At 44.3% G+C, this 20,957-nt stretch overlaps 1 protein-coding gene across 1 annotated transcript in view; it reads right to left on the bottom strand.

Moving 5' to 3' along the window:
- Positions 1–11,194, bottom strand: part of ORMDL1 (ORMDL sphingolipid biosynthesis regulator 1) — a 77,107-nt gene extending 65,913 nt beyond the window's left edge. Inside the window, exon 1 of the mRNA XM_040357154.1 lies at positions 11,017–11,194. The gene's annotated coding sequence lies outside the window, so the exon portion shown is untranslated. The remainder of the gene's footprint in view (positions 1–11,016) is intronic.
- Between the last annotated feature and the right edge of the window lie 9,763 nt (positions 11,195–20,957).

Here is a 20,957-nt window from a genome sequence, read left to right on the forward strand (position 1 = left end):
TTTTTTAAGGCCATTAACCGATTAATCGAAACAATAAATCGGCCAACTATCGTTAGTTGCAGCCCTAGAGAGGAGCTTTTGTCTCCTGTCCATTCATTTTAGCTGAGGCTGCAGAGAAAGGGACTGGAGAATCTGTGCCCTTAGTCCCTTTCTCTGTCTCAAAGGGGAGATGTCAGGAGTCTGTTAAGACCCATGAAATCTCACCAAAGCCCCCCCCCAACAGGGTTAAAAAAAAACCAAAAAAAAAACCTGCGATAAATAATTTAAAAAAAATGAATTGTAAAAAATAATACAAAAAAAAAAAAAAACACAACACACTGACACAATCCACCACCCCCCCTAAAAAAAAAGGAAGAAGAAAGCATTGTAAAAAAAAAAACAAAAAAAATTACTGATACATGTGCCACTGTCACATAACATAAAAAAAAAAAAAGTATCGGTTATCGGTATCGGCGAGTACTAGAAGAAGTATCGGTACTTGTAATCGGTCTCCCTAGTTCTTATGAAAGGTGAATGCGCCAAGATTTACTATATCTATACCTGGCAGCAGACAGCAAGTGTCTCATACCGCTATTGGAACACAGCAATGATTACTGTATGTAGCTAATACTACAGTTGTGCAACTCTTATCAAAACATCATTTGTTAGCATTTTTTTCTTTAAATTGTACACTGCCTGCAGGCAGACTAATTCAGCTGTGTGTTAGGAAAGTACAACGCCAACATGCGGTGCAGACTAGTTTAGCCAAGGGTTGGCATAAAGCAACTCCAGCACACGTGTGGGAGTTCCACCATCACTGGCTGCCCAATGGCCAAAGAAGCCACACTGGTCAAGAAGAAGAATGAGAGAAGGTGGAAGCAGTGACTCCAGGGAGTGCAGATCTGTCATAGATGGAGGAGGACAAACTGAGTTCTTGCAAAGTATGGCAGGTGCTCCTGGGGCCTTCTGGCAGCTCCGTTCTGCTAAAAGAAAAATTCCCAAACAAGACTAGAGATGGCAATTAACCACTTGGGACCCGTGCTGTAGACGAAAGACGTCCACAGCGCGGCTCTGAAGTGCCGGAGTGGACGTCCTGTTGTTTACATTCCCCGTGCGCGCCGCGGGGAAACACTGTGCCCGGCGCATCGATGGGAAGCCGATGCGCGTGCCTGGCGGCCCCGCGATGTCCGCCAGGTACCCACGATCGGCGGTGACAGCAGAGACGTGGAGCTCTGTGTGTGCACACAGAGCTCCACGTCCTGTCTGGGAGAGGGGAGGACCGATCCTGTGTCCCTTGTACATAGGAACACAGCATCGGTCACCTCCCCCAGTCAGTCCTCCTCCACACACACAGTTAGAACACACCCAGGAATACAATTAACCCCTTCCTCACCCCCCTTCCCTGCCAGTAACATTTATACAGTAATTCGTGCATTTTTATAGCACTGATGGCTGTATAAATGTGAATGGTCCCAAAATTGTGTCAAAAGTGTCCGATACGTCCGCCGCAATATCGCAGGCCTGACAAAAAAAATTCAAAAAATTCTGTCTTTTTTTGTATATAGCGCAAAAAAAAAAAAAAAAACGCAGAGGTGATCAAATGCCACCAAAAGAAAGCTCTATTTGTGGGGGAAGAAAAACGATAAAAATATAATTTGGGTACAGTGTTGTATGACCGCGCAATTGTCATTCAAAATGCGTCAGAGCTGAAAGCTGAAAATTGGTCTGGGCACGAAGGGGGTTTAAGTACCAGTAATGAAGTGGTTAAAACAGAGAAGAGGTTCTCCACCGAACCCGAAAAAAACAAAAAACACCCCACACATTATAGTAAGAATTGCAATTTAAATGTATTCACTGAAAAAAACGAAATCGTATTTCTTAAAAACATGTTCTGCACCATCAGGAGCCTTTGTTTAATAAATCGCTTATAAACTCGCAATACATTCCTCAAGCTTTATCCCAAGAGAATACGAGTATTCAGTTCCCTGCTTATATAAACGCTTCTATGACTAATATAAATGCTTAGTCAGTTCTCCTCTTTGGACCTCTTGACCTATGTTTGCAGATACCACATCTCAGTCACTCTCCAGGTATCTCTCTCTGGCATAGCGGGCTCCCAAGGGAAGGTGGGGGTCATGTGACTAGAGATGGGCCCAAAATGTGAGTGTTCAGCATACTGCAGATAAAGAAGAAGATGCCGATAATGGTGCCTAAAACGCACGCGATTTTGCTGCTTTTTCATAGGTCATGGGACTCAAAAAACAAAATAAAAAATGTACCACGGTTGTTGCGTTATTGATGCGTTTTCAATGCATTTCAACAGGGAGGTGTCCTTTCTCAAAGACCAAAAATGCAGCAAGCAAGATTTTTTAACACCACTCCAGAAGCGAAATACATAGAATTTAAAGGGATGCATTTGATATTAATTAATAAATCAATGACAAAATGATTATATCTATATAATTTTTTGTATCAAAATATCCATTTGGTGCACCTGGAAAGCCAACTCTACACAAGATGACATTATAACCCTGTGGAAATTCGCAATCGATAAATAAAAATGAAGAGAGCATTGCTGGCACAGGTCAGATATCAACCCTAATATAGTTTACACAAGACGCATGTCAATTTCTACAGAAAATGTTATATACTATGGCCCGGATTCAGAGACAGCGGCGTATTTTTGTGCGGGCGTAGCGCATCTCATATGCGCTACGCAGCGAAGAGCAGTATTCACAAGCACTTGCTCCCTAAGTTACGTCGGCGTAGCATAAATGGGCCGGCGTAAAGCCCGCCTAATTCAAACTAGGAAGGCAGTGGGCGTGGTTGTATTAAAATTAGCCGTTTGACCCCATGTAAATGAATTTCCGAACGGCGCATGCGCGTGCATGCTCAGAATCACGTCGCATATACTCCTTAAAATACGTCGGCTCCAATGCTTTCGAAGTGAACGTAACCTAAGCCCAGCCCCATTCACGTACGACTTACGCAAACGATGTAAAATCTGACGGCTGTTCCGACGTCCATACCCTAACACAGGGGTTGACAAATTTGCTTGGAATCTAGGAGCCAGCTAAAAAAGTTAGGAGCCAGAAAACGCGCCCCGTCCCGACGAGCTTGCGCGCAGAAGCGAACACATACGTGAGCAGCGCCTGCATATGTAAACGGTGTTCAAACCACACATGTGAGGTATCGCGCGATTGGTAGAGCGAGAGCAATAATTCTAGCCCTAGACCTCCTCTGTAACTCAAAACATGCAACCTGTAGATTTTTTTAAACGTCGCCTATGAAGATTTTAAAGGGTAAAAGTTTGTCGGCATTCCACGAGCGGACGCAATTTTGAAGCGTGACATGTTGGGTAATTTACTCGGCGTAACATTATCTTTCATAATATTAAAAAAAAATGGGGATAACTTTACTGTTGTCTTATTTTTTAATTAAAAAAAGTGTAATTTTTTCCCAAAAAAGTGTGCTTGTAAGACCGCAGCGCAAATACGGCGTGGACAGAAAGTATTTGCATCGATCGCCATTTTATTCTCTAGGGTGTTAGGATAAAAAATATATAATGTTTGGGGGGTTCTAATTAGAGGGAAGAAGATGGCAGTGAAAATAGTGAAAAATGACATTAGAATTGCTGTTTAACTTGTAATGCTTAACTTGTAATACCAACGGCCACCACCATGATGGCGCCAGCCTTACACATCTGGAGTAATAATTAGTATTGCCAACGGCTCACCACCAGATGGAGCCAGCTCACATTTTTTTTTTGCCCCCACTTCCAAGCCAAGTCGCCAGGACCCTATTTCTAGTCGCCATGGCGAACCTGGCGCCCGGGATTTGTCGAGCCCTGCCCTACATGACTTACCCCTGCTTTATGAGGAATACGCCGGACGTACGCCTTACGTAAATGGCGTAGCTTACTGCGACAGGCGCAAGTATGTTCGTGGAATCGGCGTATCTAGGTCATTTACATATTTGACGTGTAAATCAATGGAAGCGCCCCTAGCGGTAAGCGTAAATATGCACCCAAGATACGACGGCGTAGGAGACTTACGTTGGTCGGATGGAGCCAGAATTCAGGCGTATCTGGTTTCAAGAATACGGCGCATAGATATGACGGCGCATCCTAGAACTTACGCAGGGGTATCAACAGATTAGTCGGCGTAAGTTCTTTCTGAATCTGGCCCTATGAGTTTTTATGTCATATATCCCCCCCTTATATTGAGAGTGGAGTCGAGGAGCCGAGGGTTAGGGTGTCTGAGTCTGTCCTAATCAGTGTTGATTAGTTTGGGTTTTATCTTCTAAAGCGTTTTTTTTTTTGGCTTTTTCATTCGTTTGAAAAACGAATCTACAACCTCTGGTAAGTAGCCACCTTCACTAATGCTGCGTACAGACGATCGGAAACTCCGACAAGAAAAGTCCAATGTGAGCTTTTTCCAACCGTGTGTAGGCTCCATCGGACTGCTGTCGGAATTTCTGCCAACAGAAGATTAAGAGCAGGTTGCAAGACCGCTGCGCAATACGGCGTGACAGAAAGTATTGCAACGATCGCCATTTTATTCTCTAGGGTATTAGAATAAAAAATATATATATAATGTTTGGGGGGTTCCAATTAGAGGGAAGGAGATGGCAGTGAAAAATTACATTAGAATTGCTGTTTAACTTGTAATGCCAACGGCCACCACCAGATGGCGCCAGCTCACAGAAGGAAGAGCTTGGGACAGCTTGGACTTCACAAGGCCGCAAAGGCGCATCCTCAATTACCGGCCGTCACGGGCCGCCGCGATCGCACGGCGGGGGATGGTGGGGGCGCACGGAGACACGGGATTCTGTGGCCTCCGTGCGCCCCCACCTCCCCGGCCGGTAATTGAGGCCGCGGCCTCCATTACCGATCGGGCGCCAGGTCACAATTTCTTGTCGCAATTGCGACCCTGGCGCCCCGGACATTGTCGACCCCTGGAACTGCCTATTGAACTTCATTGCTCTCGGCTCGTTGTACGTCACCACGTTCTTGACGGTCAAAATTTCCGACAAGATATGTGTATGCGACACAAGTTAGAGCCAACATTCCGTCAGAAACAAATCCACAGTTTTCTTGTTGGAATTTCCGATCGTTGTGTACGCGGCATTACACTGGATGTTTGGGGAGCCTTTGTTTCTTTCTTGGAGTCACTTCAGGAAGCATCATCCTTTTTTTTTTTTTTGCACATTTGTGGACTTTTACAGAACACATTATCACTTATGTATAGATTATTTTGAGGACTGTTTTATTACTATCTGGTTTCACTTATTTTCTAACACTTGTTTATGATAAGCGCTGCACTTTGTAGGAACTACCCAAGATAACAGGATGGAGTATGTAACAATTCCCAGATAACCTGGGCAGGGACCGAGATTTCATGATATGGTATCTGTATGCACAGATTAGGGAGGTCAAGTGAAAGGTAGAACTAATGTCCCCAATACTTCAATGGTCCGACGTCCCCTCACTGGGCATTTTACACCTAGTGTCCTACGGGTACTAGGCTGCGGCTTTCTGGCCAGCGCAAGGATGACATCATTCCTGCCCTTAAAAAAATAAAAATAAAAAGGGGGGGGGGGGCCTTGGGATACCCAAAGATGGGGCACCATTCCCCCTACTGACACCATCAATGGGGTACAAATCCCCTCATGGATATCATTTATCCCAATAAAACCGATGATGGGGCACTGATGCTGAGGCATTTCCCACTCCCACTGGTCACAGTCTGCCCCCCCCCCCCCCGAGCCTGAAGGAGAGTAAACTGTCCCTTTGCTTGGAAAGTTTGGAGACCCCTTGTATAGGGCACAGGGCTTAATTCACAAAGGTTTACGCTTGGATAAGGATCTTTATTTTTTCAGCCATGTGACTGCAAATTCTTATTCTCCATGGAATCCTTAGGGCCCTTTTACACGTGCGGGACCGTATGTCCGCATTTTTCTTCTGTCCGTTGCGGATGAGAACGGGACATACATGGGTCCCTATGTGATTACGGATGTCAGCGGATGACCATCCGCTGACACCCGTAATTGTCCACCTCCGCAAAGATCCGCATTTGCGGACGGAGGAAAATCCTATTTTTCTTCCGTCTGCCGGATCGGATGAACACGTACATACGGTCTGTGTTTTGTCCGATCCCCCATAGGGGAGAGCGGAGGAAAGACAGGGCGGTCCCTGCACAGTTTGCGGGGACCGCCCTGCCAGCTGCCAGCTCAGCGGGTATTTTATGGAGGATCCCCACTGAGCTTTTGCGGATCATTACTGATCCGCCCGTGTGAAAGGGCCCTTACCCTGGCATTTTTGCTTTGTGAAAAAAAAAAAAAATAGTAATGAAGAACAAAAAACAAAACAAACAAAAAAAAAAACACACCTAACCGGAATCCTTTATTACGATTCTACCTAAAACTGCACTCCGTTATATTTGACAAAAGTAACAAACATGGAAAAAGAGCCTATGGCAAAGAGTTTTTACTTTTTAACTTGTTATATAAATAGGAAGTAAAAAATACAGATCTTTCTTTTGGGTAAGATTAGCCGACCTTCATGTATGTAAAAAAAACAAAAAAAAAACAAACAAACACGTCATACTTGAGCTTCTGCAAGAATCTGAATCATCCCGTACAATATCACGTATGAAAAGTTTAGGTGTACCCTCAGTTTGATTTCATGCTCTGACACTTTACAATGAGAAAGCCCACACTTATACACAAGGGAATGTAGACAACTAGGACTCTGATATTTAATACGGTTATTGCACACAAGAGCTCACAAATTGTATGCAGTCAGCCAATTGGACAGTGCAGCAGCTGTCAGACTTCGCTCGCCCTTTGACCCCTGCCACTAAGGCTGAATTGTCATACTCCAAGTAAAACTAAAGCCCTCTTTACACTTTTGAATAGAAAAACCACATGAATAAAACTGCACAATAAAAAGAACGCTGAGATCTGTGCGTTTATGACATCATGCAGCAAGAGAACGCAGAAAGGAGCATAGTGGCGCTCAGATCCGTCAGGACTTTCCAGGTACTATGACACGCATGTATTGCATCAAAAAATGTACAAGACCCGCTCAGCAACAGAAATGTCTCCCATCTAACTGTTCCTATAAAGGGGGGGGGGGGGGACACACACAAACAAACTTATGGGTTCCCCAATAGGCCAACTTTGCATAGTAAACTACAGGAAAGTTTATCAAATTATCTCCCATCTGTCTTAATCTGAACTCCAGACAAGTTAAAAAAAAAAAAAAAAGAGAAAACGTAATGCTTAACGGGCTTTCACACTGAGGCGATGCGCTGTCCGGGACCGCTCCAAAGTCCTGCCAGCAGCATCTTTGGAGTGGTGAGAGGGAGCGGTGTGTTTACAGCTCCTTCCCATTGAAAACAATGGGACACCGCGGCTATACCGCCGGCAATGCGTCTCTGCAGAGGCTCATTGCGGGAGGTATTAAACCTTTTCCAGCCGCTTGTGGGGGTTTAAAAACCGCACTGCTAGCGGGAATTCTGACGGTATAGCGCCGATAAAAATAGCGGGCGCTTATACCGCCGATGCACCTCCCTGCCCCGTGTGTGAAAGGGGCCTTAGAGGGTCAAAACAAATCATTTTTACCACTGACAGGAGTGCCTACAATTGACAAATTATTTATGTAACAAGGTTATCCCAGAAGTAAAAATATCTTAAAAAGCCCAACACATTGATTTAATTGGCTTCCCAGAACAGTTACATTCAATAAATGTTGTGAATAAGAACTGTCAGATTTGCAGTTGTTTGCAACAGAACTGTCAAAGCATCAAATGGAGAATATCAGAACGAATCATATGTGCAGCACTATGGCATCCAAGATCAAAGTGAGGCTAAGATGGCAGCTTCCGTGGCTGTAAAGCATTGGAGGGTTTAGTTCTCCTTTAACAAGCGTTAGCTGGAGTTCAGCTTTAAAATTGTTCTAAATCCATCTAATTGTTCTAGTGCGAGTAATGGTGAACCTTGGCACCCCAGATGTTTTGGAACTAATTTCCCATGATGCTCATGCACTCTGCAGTGTAGTTAAGCATCATGGGAAATGTAGTTCTAAAACATTCTGGGGTGCCAAGGTTTGCCACTGTTCTAGTGCACCCCAACACTACCACCCCCCCCCCCCCCCCCCCCAGACTGACAATGATCGTGTCTCCATAGCTCCTCCATCCAGAGTGTAGACAACACCCTACAACACAAATTGGTTGATTTACTAAAACTGGAGAGTCAGCAAATCTGGTGCAGCTCTGCATAGAAAACCAATCAGCTTCCAGGTTTTATTAACTGAACAAGCTGAAGTTAGAAGCAGATTGGCTGCATCAGATTTTGCACTCCCCAGTTGTGGTAAATAAACACCAAATTGTGTCACTGGCCGGATATAAAAGGGGGGAAAAGAACCCCTAATGCCCTGAACACACGATTGGACCTTTGTCCGACCAAAGTCACATCGGAATTCCGACAGAGGAAAAAAATAACACGTTCTCCATGTAAACTCTGATGGAATTCCTCGGAAATATCCGATGGGCATACACAGGGTTGGAAATTCCGATCGTGTGTACGAGGCATAAGACCCCTTTCACGCGGGCTTCCCAATCAGAACTGCCTGTCAGTTTTTCAGGCAGACCTGATCGGACCCTCCATTCACTCCTATGGAGTGGTGAATGTCAGCAGTGACATATCCGCTGACACCCGCCGCTATCCAATCCGAAAAATCCAGGCGGATGGTTGACCCCATTTTCCATCTGTCTGGTGGATCGAATGAAAATGGAACAGGCGGGTCTGTTTTCATCGATCTCCCCATAGATTACAGCGGGGCTCTGACAGGTCTTGTCTGCACAGTGAGTGGGGATCAGCAGTGCCTCTTCAGTAGGGGATCAGCAGATCGATCGCCCGCCTGAGCAAAGCAAAGTCCACTGGGCAGGACCGCCTGTGTGAAAAGGCCATATGAAAAAGGGGAAAACTGATAGTCACCAATTTTAAAGCTGAACTTCAGTCATCAGGAAAAAAAAATTAAATTATATTATATTATATTATATTATATATTCTTATTTTTTTAAAATGCCAGCAGCTACAAGTATTGTAGCTGACGACTTTTGAAATGGAACTTCACCCAAAGTGAGAAGGTCCTTTTTATTCTCGGTCATATTTGTCCCTTTTGTAGGGGAGTGGTACCTGGTTTTGATCGCCTAGGCCAGTGGTTCTCAACCTGGGGGTCAAATGATGATTTGCCAGGGATCACAAATCCAGGGCTGTTCCAGAAGACCGCTCTCCCAGCCTTTTTGCCGCCGCCCAGCGTGGCTGTTTCTGGAACCCGCGGCCGCCCACTCAGCCTCTTTGCAGCCGCCCATTCAGTTCACGGCATGGCTTGGGGGGAAGAGACTAATCAGCTGACTGGTGAGGAATGTGAAGTGGGAGGGGCTGGAGGAGACCCCATCTTCTGATTTCGGCAATGGTGTCACTGCTACAAGACACCACAAAGGGGTTTTATTATTAAATTATATATAGAATATAATTATTATATATAAGTGGAAAGGAACCTTGGGAGCTCTAAATGTTCATAGGTTAGGGGCGCAATATTACCGTCTTGCCTTGGGTGCTGACAACCTACGCTATGAAAATAATTTTATTGTTAGGGGTCCCCACAACCTGGGAAATGTTATCAAGGGGTCAGGGGCACTAGGAAGGTTGAGAAACCACTGGCCTAGGCGATCTCGAGCAGAAGTTCCCCTTCCTCCCACAGCTTTCTGGGACACATCACCGGTCCCAGAACACTGCAGGACCATTCACAGTGTTCAGCGGCTATGGAGCCACAAGGAACGGCAAGCTGGCTGCCCACAGTTAAGCATGGGCAGTGACCCGAAGAATCAGACTGGTTGAGGGGGTGGCGCTGGATCCATTGGCAGGCAAATATCTGTTTTATCAGAAGCCCGCAGCTGCAGTTTTTTTGGTAGTTGCTGACTGCGAACAGACACTTCACCTGGGCCGGATCTTCACGGGTCCCCAGCGCCGCCATCTTGACTGTGGGAAGCTGGCTGTGACTCTCACATGTTGGCTCCCCACTGTGCATGCAGATTGGTACCTATTCACTCCCACCAACCTCCTGCTTCAAGTCACATGTCCTAGACCTAAGAGGTTGGTGAACACTTGGAGGTAAATAGGTTGGGGGGAGAATTTGGATGAGCGAAACTTCAACTTTTAGGTAAAGTCCACTTTAAAAGGAACAGTAACTGCAACAGATTATATTTTTGGTTTAAATACTACTTTGATTGCTGGCGAGACAAAAAAAAACAGGACACCTGGGTTGGACTGTGTGACAGAGCTTGTAAATCTCAGTCTGGACAGACAGACATACAAATCTTGCCACATTTATTTTAATTGGGTGGATTTAATGGTTTGCCCCGAGGGGCCATATGTCACAAGCACTGACAGGTGCTGCTGAGGCAAGCAGTGGAGGGACAATGGAGCGATCAGCTGTCAGTAAATAATAATAGATGGCAATGGAGAAGTTTGAAGGGAGATGAACACTAAGGATCACTGTAAACAAACAAGACAGACATCCAGATCTCACCTCCTGATTGGCTGGAGGAGATCGAATCATTTATAATAAAAAAAAATGGATAACAAGATGCCAGAGACACTCATAAGCAATGAGCAGCCCTCGTCCATGATCCATCACTGAGCTACAAAGGTCATTACACTGACCCTCCTGGGTGACAGCTCCTCGGATGCCCCGATACACACACACATCACACCAGTTACTCGCATGAAATGATCACACAACTGTTTCCAAAGTGAATCGGCCAGGATCCCCCCCGCAGGAGGACACCAGTTGATCCCAAAAACATACACAACGATCAGATCGCATCTCGCTTATAGATCATCGTCACCATTAACCCATCGGCTGCCACAGAAAACAACAAACAACGCAGCGTTGGCCATGTCGCTGGGTGAACCGTCCTCCGCCCAGCTCTCCCCCTCTCTGCTGACTCTCAGCGTTCTCCTTCTTACCAGATGGGGAGCAGCCCCGTTACTCGCCCCGTCGGCTCTCACGCAGCTGGAATGGAAGGAGATATCACAAAGGTTCTAGAAGGTTGGAGCAGATCCCACTGGAGCGCACAGTATGGAAGGGGCGACGCGGCTGATTGACGCAAGAGCCAGCCATTGGGCTCGCGGGGACGTCCTGGTGACGCAACGAGGGCGGGTCTTCCGCTCATGCTTGGCTGGATGGAGGTTCTGAGGGGAATAGAGATATAGATAAATGTGTAATGGAGGAGTGTCTCGGCACAGGGCACATACCTACCTACGTGTGAGGAAGGCAGCCAAATACCTGTGTGTGAGGAAGGCAGCCACCTACCTGTGTGTGAGGAAGGCAGACACCTACCTGTGTGTGAGGAAGGCAGACACCTACATGTGTGTGAGCAAGGCAGACACCTACCTGTGTGTGAGCAAGGCAGACACCTACCTGTGTGTGAGGAAGGCAGACACCTACCTGTGTGTGAGCAAGGCAGACACCCTACCTGTGTGTGAGGAAGGCAGACACCTACCTGTGTGTGAGGAAGGCAGTCACATACCTGTGTGTGAGGAAGGCATTCACCTACCTGTGTGTGAGGAAGGCAGACACCTACTGTGTGTGAGGAAGGCAGACACCTACCTGTGTGTGAGGAAGGCAGACACCTACCTGTGTGTGAGGAAGGCAGACACCTACCTGCGTGTGAGGAAGGCAGACACCTACCTGCGTGTGAGGAAGGCAGGACACCTACATGCGTGTGAGGAAGGCAGACACCTACCTGCGTGTGAGGAAGGCAGACACCTACCTGTGTGAGGAAGGCAGACACCTACCTGTGTGCTCAGCCCTCTATGACAAGGCTTAGGTGTCAGGATAGAGACAGGTCCTCACCTACACTGCAGAAATCCCAGCGTCACCCCCTTCTGACACCTATGCTGACTTACCTGCCTAAGAAACATGTATATACTTACCTATTTTCAACCAATCCAGTCACGTGACCTGGCTCCCCCTGTGTCAGGCAGGGGAGGGAGCGCCAACAACCGGTTGGTTATTGTGATGTCACCCCTCCCAGATATTCTAGAACTTTGTGTGATTTTGCCGCAATTTGGCGTGCGACAATCGCACCGCGTTTGGGGTGCCATTGAGAAAAATGGCATCACAAACATGTCCTGCCGTGATTCCGAATTGCGGGCGGAATCGCGCCAATTCCGTCTGCGATCCAGAACGCCCAGGTGTGAATGGAGCCTTATACTTTACAAAAAAAAAAAAATGGGTACTTTATTGCGTTTGCCTGCCCTAAAATAAACCTTTGTGGTAATTTTGTGTGCCATAAAAAATTGGAACTACCGCTATTTTATTCTGTAGGGTGTCTGCTTTCATGTTTCGAGAGGTTTATGTAATCTTCAGGGCTTTTTAACTGCTTCCGGACCGCCCACCACAAATTTCCTGCGGCAGCGCGAAACAACATACCTTACAGTGTTTCCACCTCGGAGTCTGGGACCCTTGGATCGTTCGCTGGAGAGGCAGGACGGCGGTCTGCCTATGTAACGCCTCATACACGCAATTGGAGTTGTGTGATGGGCAGGCCGTATGCATGCTCCATCATTGTTGGCAGAATTTCCGTGCTTGCAAGCTTTAAAAATTTGAAATCACTCCCTAGGAGCACGCTTAACCCTTTGATTGCCCCTGTTAACCCCTTCCCTGCCAGGGTCATTTATACAGTGATAGTATGCAGCACAGGATAATGCACTCAATTTCAGCATCGCCAGCAGCCTTCTGAATGTATGGTATATAAAGGATTAGATGTAACCAAGCTGGACCAAAGTTAATTCCTGGGGTTCAATACCAGGCACCTTCATCCCCTTCCTGCCCAGGCCAATTTTCAGCTTTGAGCAAAGCCTGTCGCACTTTGAATGACAATTGCGCAGTCATGCAACACTAGCCAAATGAATTTATAATCATTTTCTTCACACAAATAGAGCTTTCTTTTGGTGGTATTTAATCACTGCTGGGTTTGAAAATTTTTGACAAAAAAGAAAAAAGACAGAAAAAAACGTTTTTCTTCAATTCTGTTGCAAGTTCCTCACCATCTCATGACATCTTCATCGTTTTATTGTTTATGGACACTAAATTACATTGTTGTTTATATTGTTCACTTTATTGATTTTAATTTCACATTTTGTTGTGGTGCAATTTTTGCCATTACATCCTTTGTGTCACAATATATGGTCACACCCCATTAGGTGTATACAGCCATTGCTTTTTGGCTCACACGTAGCGCTACATTACCATCCACATTAGTCTGAGTTTTGCCACATTCCTGTGTAGCTGCTTCACTCCCGTTTAGGGTTCATTCTTTGTTACACTTATTTTTGTTTTGGGGTAGGCGCAGGGCTCGACAAATCCCGGGCGCCATCTTTTTGTGAGCTGGCGCCATTTGGTGGTGAGCCGTTGGTATTACAAGTTATTACCACCAGATGTGTGAGCTGGCGCCATCTGGTGGTGGCCGTGGTATTACAAGTTAAACAGCAATTCTATGTAATTTTTCACTATTTTCACTGCCATCTTCTTCCCTCTAATTAGAACCCCCCAAACATTATATATATTTTTTATCCTAACACCCTAGAGAATAAAATGGCGATCGTTTGCAATACTTTCTGTCACGCCGTATTTGCGCAGCGGTCTTACAAGCACACTTTTTTAGGAAAAAATTTAACTTTTTTAATTAAAAAATAAGACAACAGTAAAGTTATCCCCATTTTTTTTTTAATATTATGAAAGATAATGTTATGCCGAGTAAATTGATACCCAACATGTCACGCTTAAAAATTGTGTCCGCTCGTGGAATGCCGACAAACTTTTACCCTTTAAAATCTTCATAGGCGACGTTTAAAAAAATCTACAGTTGCATGTTTTGAGTTACAGAGGAGGACTAGGGCTAGAATTATTGCTCTCGCTCTACCAATCGCGGGCGATTACCTCACATGTGTGGTTTGAACACCGTTTACATATGCGGGCGCTGCTCACGTATGTGTTCGCTTCTGCGCGCAAGCTCGTCGGGACGGAGCGTGTTTTCTGGCTCCTAACTTTTTTAGCTGGCTCCTAGATTCCAAGCAAATTTGTCAAACCCTGGGGTAGCGCACATATTTTTTCCCTTTACATAGTACATTTTGTAAATAAATAAATTTTCTCCTTCACTGATGTGCGCTGATGAGGCTGCACTGATGAGGGGGCACTGATGAGGAGGCACTAATATGCCGCACTGATAGGTGGCACTGATATGCGGTACTGATGAGCACTGATAGGTGGCACTGACTGGCATCACCAATGGGCACTGCTTGGTGTCACTGCTGGGGCTTTACTGTAATCAGTGCCCTGATTATTTGCCCTGGTCTCCCCTGCGAGAAGGTAACGCTGATCGGCACACCTCGCCACACGCGCTGTTAGTGTGAGACGAGGAGAGCCGATTTACATGTGACCAGCTGTGATTGGACACTAGTTTTTTTATTAAAATTTATCTTGGAAGCAATCTGAAACTGTCACTCCGGTATCATGTACTTTGCTGACTAAGTGGACACACATCCAGCACTTGTAGAAGATTGTCTATTGTCTGTGTGCGCATTGTGTGACCTAATGATAAAGTTGTGTCACTACATCCTGTGTTTCCTGAATGTACAGAGCATTCTGTGTTCTAACGATGATGCAGTTTGCAGAGTGAATAAAAAAAGAAAATCAGATTCCAAGTGTAGAAAGGACAGCTTTTTATCGATAATGTCATTTGATGTGTGTAGCTGGAAGTTCGCTTAGACACATTTAAAAGGTTTGCATTGACAGGCTGTGTGAATTGTTGCGTCAGCCATTGTTATCTGTGGAAACTAAACAGTACATATTAGCAGAGTTTTGTTATTTCTAATTTGTCTTAAAGATCTATTTATATGTATACAGGTCTTTACTTCAAAAATACAGAACTCCGTTAAGCTTTCAATGTATAACTTGTCATTTCCAATGATGTGCAATAAACTGACTTTGATGTGTAAATTTGGTGAATGAGGGGCCCAGCTCACTAGAAGTGCCTTGGGCCCCCCAGGTCCAAATCTGTCTCTGCCTTGTTGTCAGACCATTCTTTTCAACAAAAGTCCTGCCATAAGATTTATGTGCATCTAACGCATTTTATGCACGTTATTTACATGTAAAAGCCTCCCTTGTGTAGACATTCAAAAGCCCTGAGACTGCTGCTGGGTACCATTATCTTGAATGTGAGATGCAGATTTTTTGGAAGTTGGCCATTTAAAGTGACCCTGTCATCACAGGGTCATGTCTATGCAAAGACATATCTGCTACGGGAAGACACTATATACTTACCTTTTCAGTGGCCCATGACTTGAAATGTCTCCCTTCACTACCTTGCCACTGTAAGCACTTGACTGGTTGAATACAAGATTGTATAGGGCACCAAACAGAGTAACAGGATTGTATGGGCATCAAACAGGATGAGAGAGGTACAGGACTGCATAAGACACCAGACAGGGTGAGGAGAGGCACCAGATTGTATGGCGCACCAGACAGGGTAAGAGGGGTACAGGAAGGTATGGCGCACCAGACAGGGTAAGAGGGGTACAGGAAGGTATGGCGCACCAGACAGGGTGAGAGGAGTACAGGATTGTAAATAGCACAAAACAGGTTAACAATGGTACAGGATTGTATAGGGCACCTGACAGGGTGAGAGGGGTACAGAATTGTATAGGGCACCAAAAGGGGTGGGAGGGATACAAGATGTTATAGGGCAACAGACGGGTTGGGAGGGATACAGGATTTTGTAGGGAACCAGACAGGGTGAGCGAGGTACAGATTGCATAGGACAACAGACAGGGTGAGGAGAGGTACTAGATTGTATAGGGCACCAGGCAGGGTGAGAAGGGTACAGGACTGTATTGTGCACCCAGCAGGGTGAGGGGGGTACAGAATTGTATAGTGCACCAAAATAAGATAAAAAAGGGCAGCGCTTTTTTTATTATTTCGTTTTTTTTTGCTATTTGTCATAGGTTGTGCTGCTGCTTCTTGTTTGTGGACAGCGCTGTATTTACATTGTATAGTGTACCAGACAGGGTGAGAGGGGTACAAGATTTTATAGGGCACCAGACAGGGTGAGAGGGGTACAAGATTTTATAGGGAACCAGACAGGGTGAGAGTGGTACAGGATTGTATCATGCACCCAGCAGGGTGAGAGGGGCACAGGATTTTATAGGGCACCAGACAGGGTGAGAGAGGTACAGGATTGTATAGGGCACCAGACAGGGTGAGCTCTAAATCTGCTAGTACATCAAACACTCCCCTCCCCTCAGATTAACAGTGTTGCTATCCGCTGTACCCCTGTGCTCCTTCATCCAGAGTGGGGGGCACTCTAACTAAAAGAAGAGTGACAAGTTTGAAAAAAAAACACAATATTTTTTACTTTTTGCTATAATAAATATCCCAATTTTTTTTTTTAAAGCGGGGGTTCACCCTATTAATAAAAAAAAAAAAATGTTTTTCCTCTAGCATAACATGAGGCATAGTAGCGCAAGCTACAGTATAAAATTGTGTGGAGATGGGTGCGCTAATAAATAAATATATTTTGTGATACATAATTGAAATTCGTATACAAATATATATAAAACACCTGTATTTACTATAGTAAAAAGTCCTGTAAGAGTGAACTATGTACCAGTGATAAGTTGCACAAGTAGCTGTGCCGAATAAATGAAATAGATAAATAATTAGAAACTGTGAAAATGAACCAAGTTCTAATAAGTAAGTAATATCATTCAAGTGAAAGTTTATTGTCCCAATTGATTCCTCAAACGGTGAAAGAGATTTGCATGCTGTTGAATCAAAAATGAAGTAAAGTGCTGCGTGCCACGTTTTCAGATAAAGCGATGTTTCCACCTTCACCATTAAAACTATCACCAAACTGTGAGAATTAGATGGCTCCTTACCAGATATTAATGTCCCTTACTTTGTTACCAAAAAAGGGAACATTAAAGCTTGTGACAGGATCACCTGCTAATGATAATAACGTCCTGGCAGTGATGCTTGCGTTGTTGGTTGGATGCCCGATTTATGCATGTAAAACAAAGGTAATGCCATACATAGTGTAATTTGTTTTTTATTTAAAATGTAAAGTAGAAGGAGCCAAGTGGCCGCCTACCATTTAGGGTGCCTTGAACCCGGCACTGGGGCTAGCTCGCGTAGTAGCGGAAAAGAGGTCCTGGATACTGGATACTGGATACCGCGCTCGTTGTCCGGGCGTGCGTTCCACCTCGGCTTGTGCTAGGAACCAGCAATGCAGGAAGTGACGATATGCGTGCGTGGTTAGGTACCGCCTCGACGTACGTTTCGTTGTGAACGTCTTCAGGGGGCGTACCCAACCACGCTAGTTCAATGTGTTTTATACGTCTGTCAATTGTTGTGGGCGGGAAGTATTATACGACAGCCCCAGTGCTAGATTCAATGCAACAGATCCCGGTAATACAAATAGCGGCGATCATTCGTTGTTGTCCTTAACATAGCATAAACATCAAATATTTGAGAATCATGCCTGCTCATTAACTACAAAGTTAGGGTATTGAATCATGCCAAAGTATATGTGCTAAACATTTGTTTACAAAACCTATGTTAATACAAAAGGCTTGCTATCTTTAATATGAACAAACATATAATTATTTTAAAATAAATTAAAAAATGAATTAAAATACTAAAAATACTAGTGGTAGATATAAGGCAGTAGATCCATATTTAATTATGTAATATACATAAGTGGGCCTTAAAATTATGTTGGATGATATGTACATCCAATCGGTCCATACATATACTACCCTGATTATTGTATGATTAACAACAAGAGTATTAAAAATATGTATATCATAAAATCAACGAAATTTAAAATTAATAGTTTATCAAATAGAGATGATAATACTAAATCAACTTATTTAAAACTCAACACTGTATTTAGTAATTTGTAAGGAAGCAGTTGAGGTCCAGTTCAATGTTGAGGCCATGCGGATGCATCGTCCCCAAACGATGGATCCACATGGTCTCGTTTTGGGAGATGGCCTGTGTCATGTTGGTGCCTCTCCAATGACCGCTAACCTTATCAATGCCAACAAAAGAAAGTTTACTAGGGTCTCGATCATGATGTTGGTCAAAGTGACGGGATACACTGTGATTAGGGAATCCATTTTTAATGTTAGCCACGTGTTCATTGATTCTTATTCTAAGTTTTCTGGTAGTGCGGCCTACATATTGAAGAGAACACGGGCATTCTAATAGATATGTAACGTGATGTGAATCACAAGTTATTAGTGATTTTACAGTGTATTCTTTTTGGGTATTGTTAGATTTGAATTTGACTATTTTTCTACTTTTTCTGGTCGTACTTTTACATGATTTACACCTTGTGCAGTGATGGAAACCTGTTCCATCAAGAAAGGTGGGAGGTCGAGGGGGAGGGTCAGGTACATTTGGGGCTATTATGTTTCGAAGGCCTGGTGCCCTTCTGTAGACAAATTTGGGTTTGGATGGTAATAATGCAGCCAAATCGTTGTCTTTGAGCAGAATGGGCCAGTGTTTTTTAAAAAATTTCTCAATTTGTAAATATTGTCGGTGAAAGCCCGAGAAGAAGGCCAGATTTCCTGAAAAGGGGGCCTTTTTCCTTGAGATCAAAAGTTGGTCACGGTCCATGTTTTTTACTTCCAGTGTGGTTTTTTCAAGTGCCTGGGAGTGGTATCCTTTTTCCTTGAATTTTTCCGTTAAGATCAGGGATTGGGATTGAAAATCAGTAGTAGTGTCGCAATTGCGGCGAATCCGCATGTACTGTCCCTTCGGAATAGTGTTTAACCACTTGGGATGGTGGCAACTATTCACTGGCACAAATGCATTTCTATCTGTACCTTTAAAATATGTGCGTGTACTGATTTTGTTATCATTTTTTGTTAAAGTTAGATCCAAATAGTTGATGGAGACCAAACTGGAGGTTGCCGTAAATTTTAATCCATATTGGTTGTTATTCAAATTATTCAGGAAGGCTTGGAGTGTAACCCAAGATCCCTCCCACATGAGGATAATATCATCTATATACCTCATGTAATAGATGAGCGGGACATGATTGTCATGGTAGATGGTTTCTTCTTCCCATTTATTCAGTACCAAATTTGCAACACTGGGGGCATAACGAGCCCCCATCGCAACTCCCTTGATTTGGTTATAAAACCGCCCCAGTGCCCAGAAATAATTGTTTCCCATCGCCTGTCGGAGTCCATCGATGAGAAATTTTATCTGGACCTCTGGTAGTCTGGGATCAGTTCTGAGTGCCAGTGTTACTGCTTCTATGGCATCCTCCTGTCTGATGTTTGTGTACAGAGACTCTACGTCTACTGTAACTAACCATGTAGACTCTGTTAATGTTAGAGAAGATAAGGACTTAATAAGTTCCCGACTGTCTTTCAGGTATGATTTACCTTGTATAACCAACGGTTGGAAAAAGGTGTCGAGATATTCTCCTATCCTGGAATATAAGGATCCGATCCCACTTATAATGGGCCTTCCTGGTGGGTTTATTTTATCCTTATGTACCTTAGGTACTATGTAAAGAACTGGAGTCCTAGGTGTATTAGGAACTAGATATAATGCCTCCTTGGTGGTTAGTATGGACTTTGCTAAGCCTTCTGACGTCCATAGTTGGAGTTTCTCCTTAAGTTTAACCAAAGGGTCTCCCCGAAGTGGTTTGTAGGTGGTAATATCTCCCAGTAATCTTTGTATTTCTCCATAATAACTGTCCTTGGTAAGCACTACTACTCCTCCCCCCTTATCGGCAGGGCGAATAATAATGTTTTTGTTTGCTTCTAACTGTTTGATTCCCTCTGATATCAAACCATTACTATTAAAGTGTTTCACCTCCAATTCTTTAATGTCTCCTTGAATCATGTTTTTAAAAACCTCTACGTGGTGATGGGTGCCCTTTTTAGGATTGAAAACAGAATTGTTCTTCAATCCTGTATGGACGAACCCATCATCTACAACAGTGGATATACTGTTGTTTTGTTGTGAAAAATGCTTTTTGATATTTAGTGTTCTTATATATTTTTCGACCTCTATGTAAACCTCGAATTTGTTGATATTTTTATCCGGGCAGAATTTAATTCCTTTTGACAAGACTTCCAGTTCAGCTCTGGAGAAATCCACCCCTGCCAGATTGAATATGCCCTCATTCAATCGTCTCGAGGTCTTTTTCGTCCTGGCTCCCCCTCTTCTCCCTCTTTTCCGTTGTTTGTTTTCTGGGGGTAGGTTGGTGTAGTGGGGATTTTTTGAGGGATTTTGTAGGGGATTTTGTAGGGTTCTTTCCATCCTCTCCATTCCCCCCCTTGTGGCGGATGGTTTGGTTGTTGAGCCGGTCTTCCCCTAAAGTTCCCTCTGAATTGGCCTCTTGGAGGTCTGGGTATATATTGACTCGGTGGGGGGTTATGATAGTATTGGTCATATTCCCCTATGTAATTATCTGGTGGGCCATGACGATTGTAATTTGGTCCTCCATACGGTGCTGGATAGTAGTCGTATTGGGCTGGATAATTGTCATAATTGCTTGGGGGGGGGGGGGGGGAACCCTCCCCGATTGATTTGTGTTCCCTTTAGAGGATGCGGGAAGCTTGATTTTCTTAGGAGTGTGAGTTTTATTGGTTTGTTTTACTTTACTAGTATTATTAAAAATTGTATTCGAAACTTCCTTGTTCCTAGCTACAGGTGATTCAGCGGAATTAGCTGGATCAAGGTCTGCTTGCCATTTGTATGCTTTGTGTTCCTCGTAATCTCTAATGTCCCTCTGGTACTTTTTGAGCTTCTTGTTTTTGATGTCTGCGTCGTACTTGGACAGGTGAACTTGTAGTCTCTGTGCTCTCTCCAAGTACTCCTC

This window comes from Rana temporaria, chromosome 6 (genome assembly GCF_905171775.1).
Source record: "Rana temporaria chromosome 6, aRanTem1.1, whole genome shotgun sequence".
Classification (NCBI taxonomy): domain Eukaryota; kingdom Metazoa; phylum Chordata; class Amphibia; order Anura; family Ranidae; genus Rana; species Rana temporaria.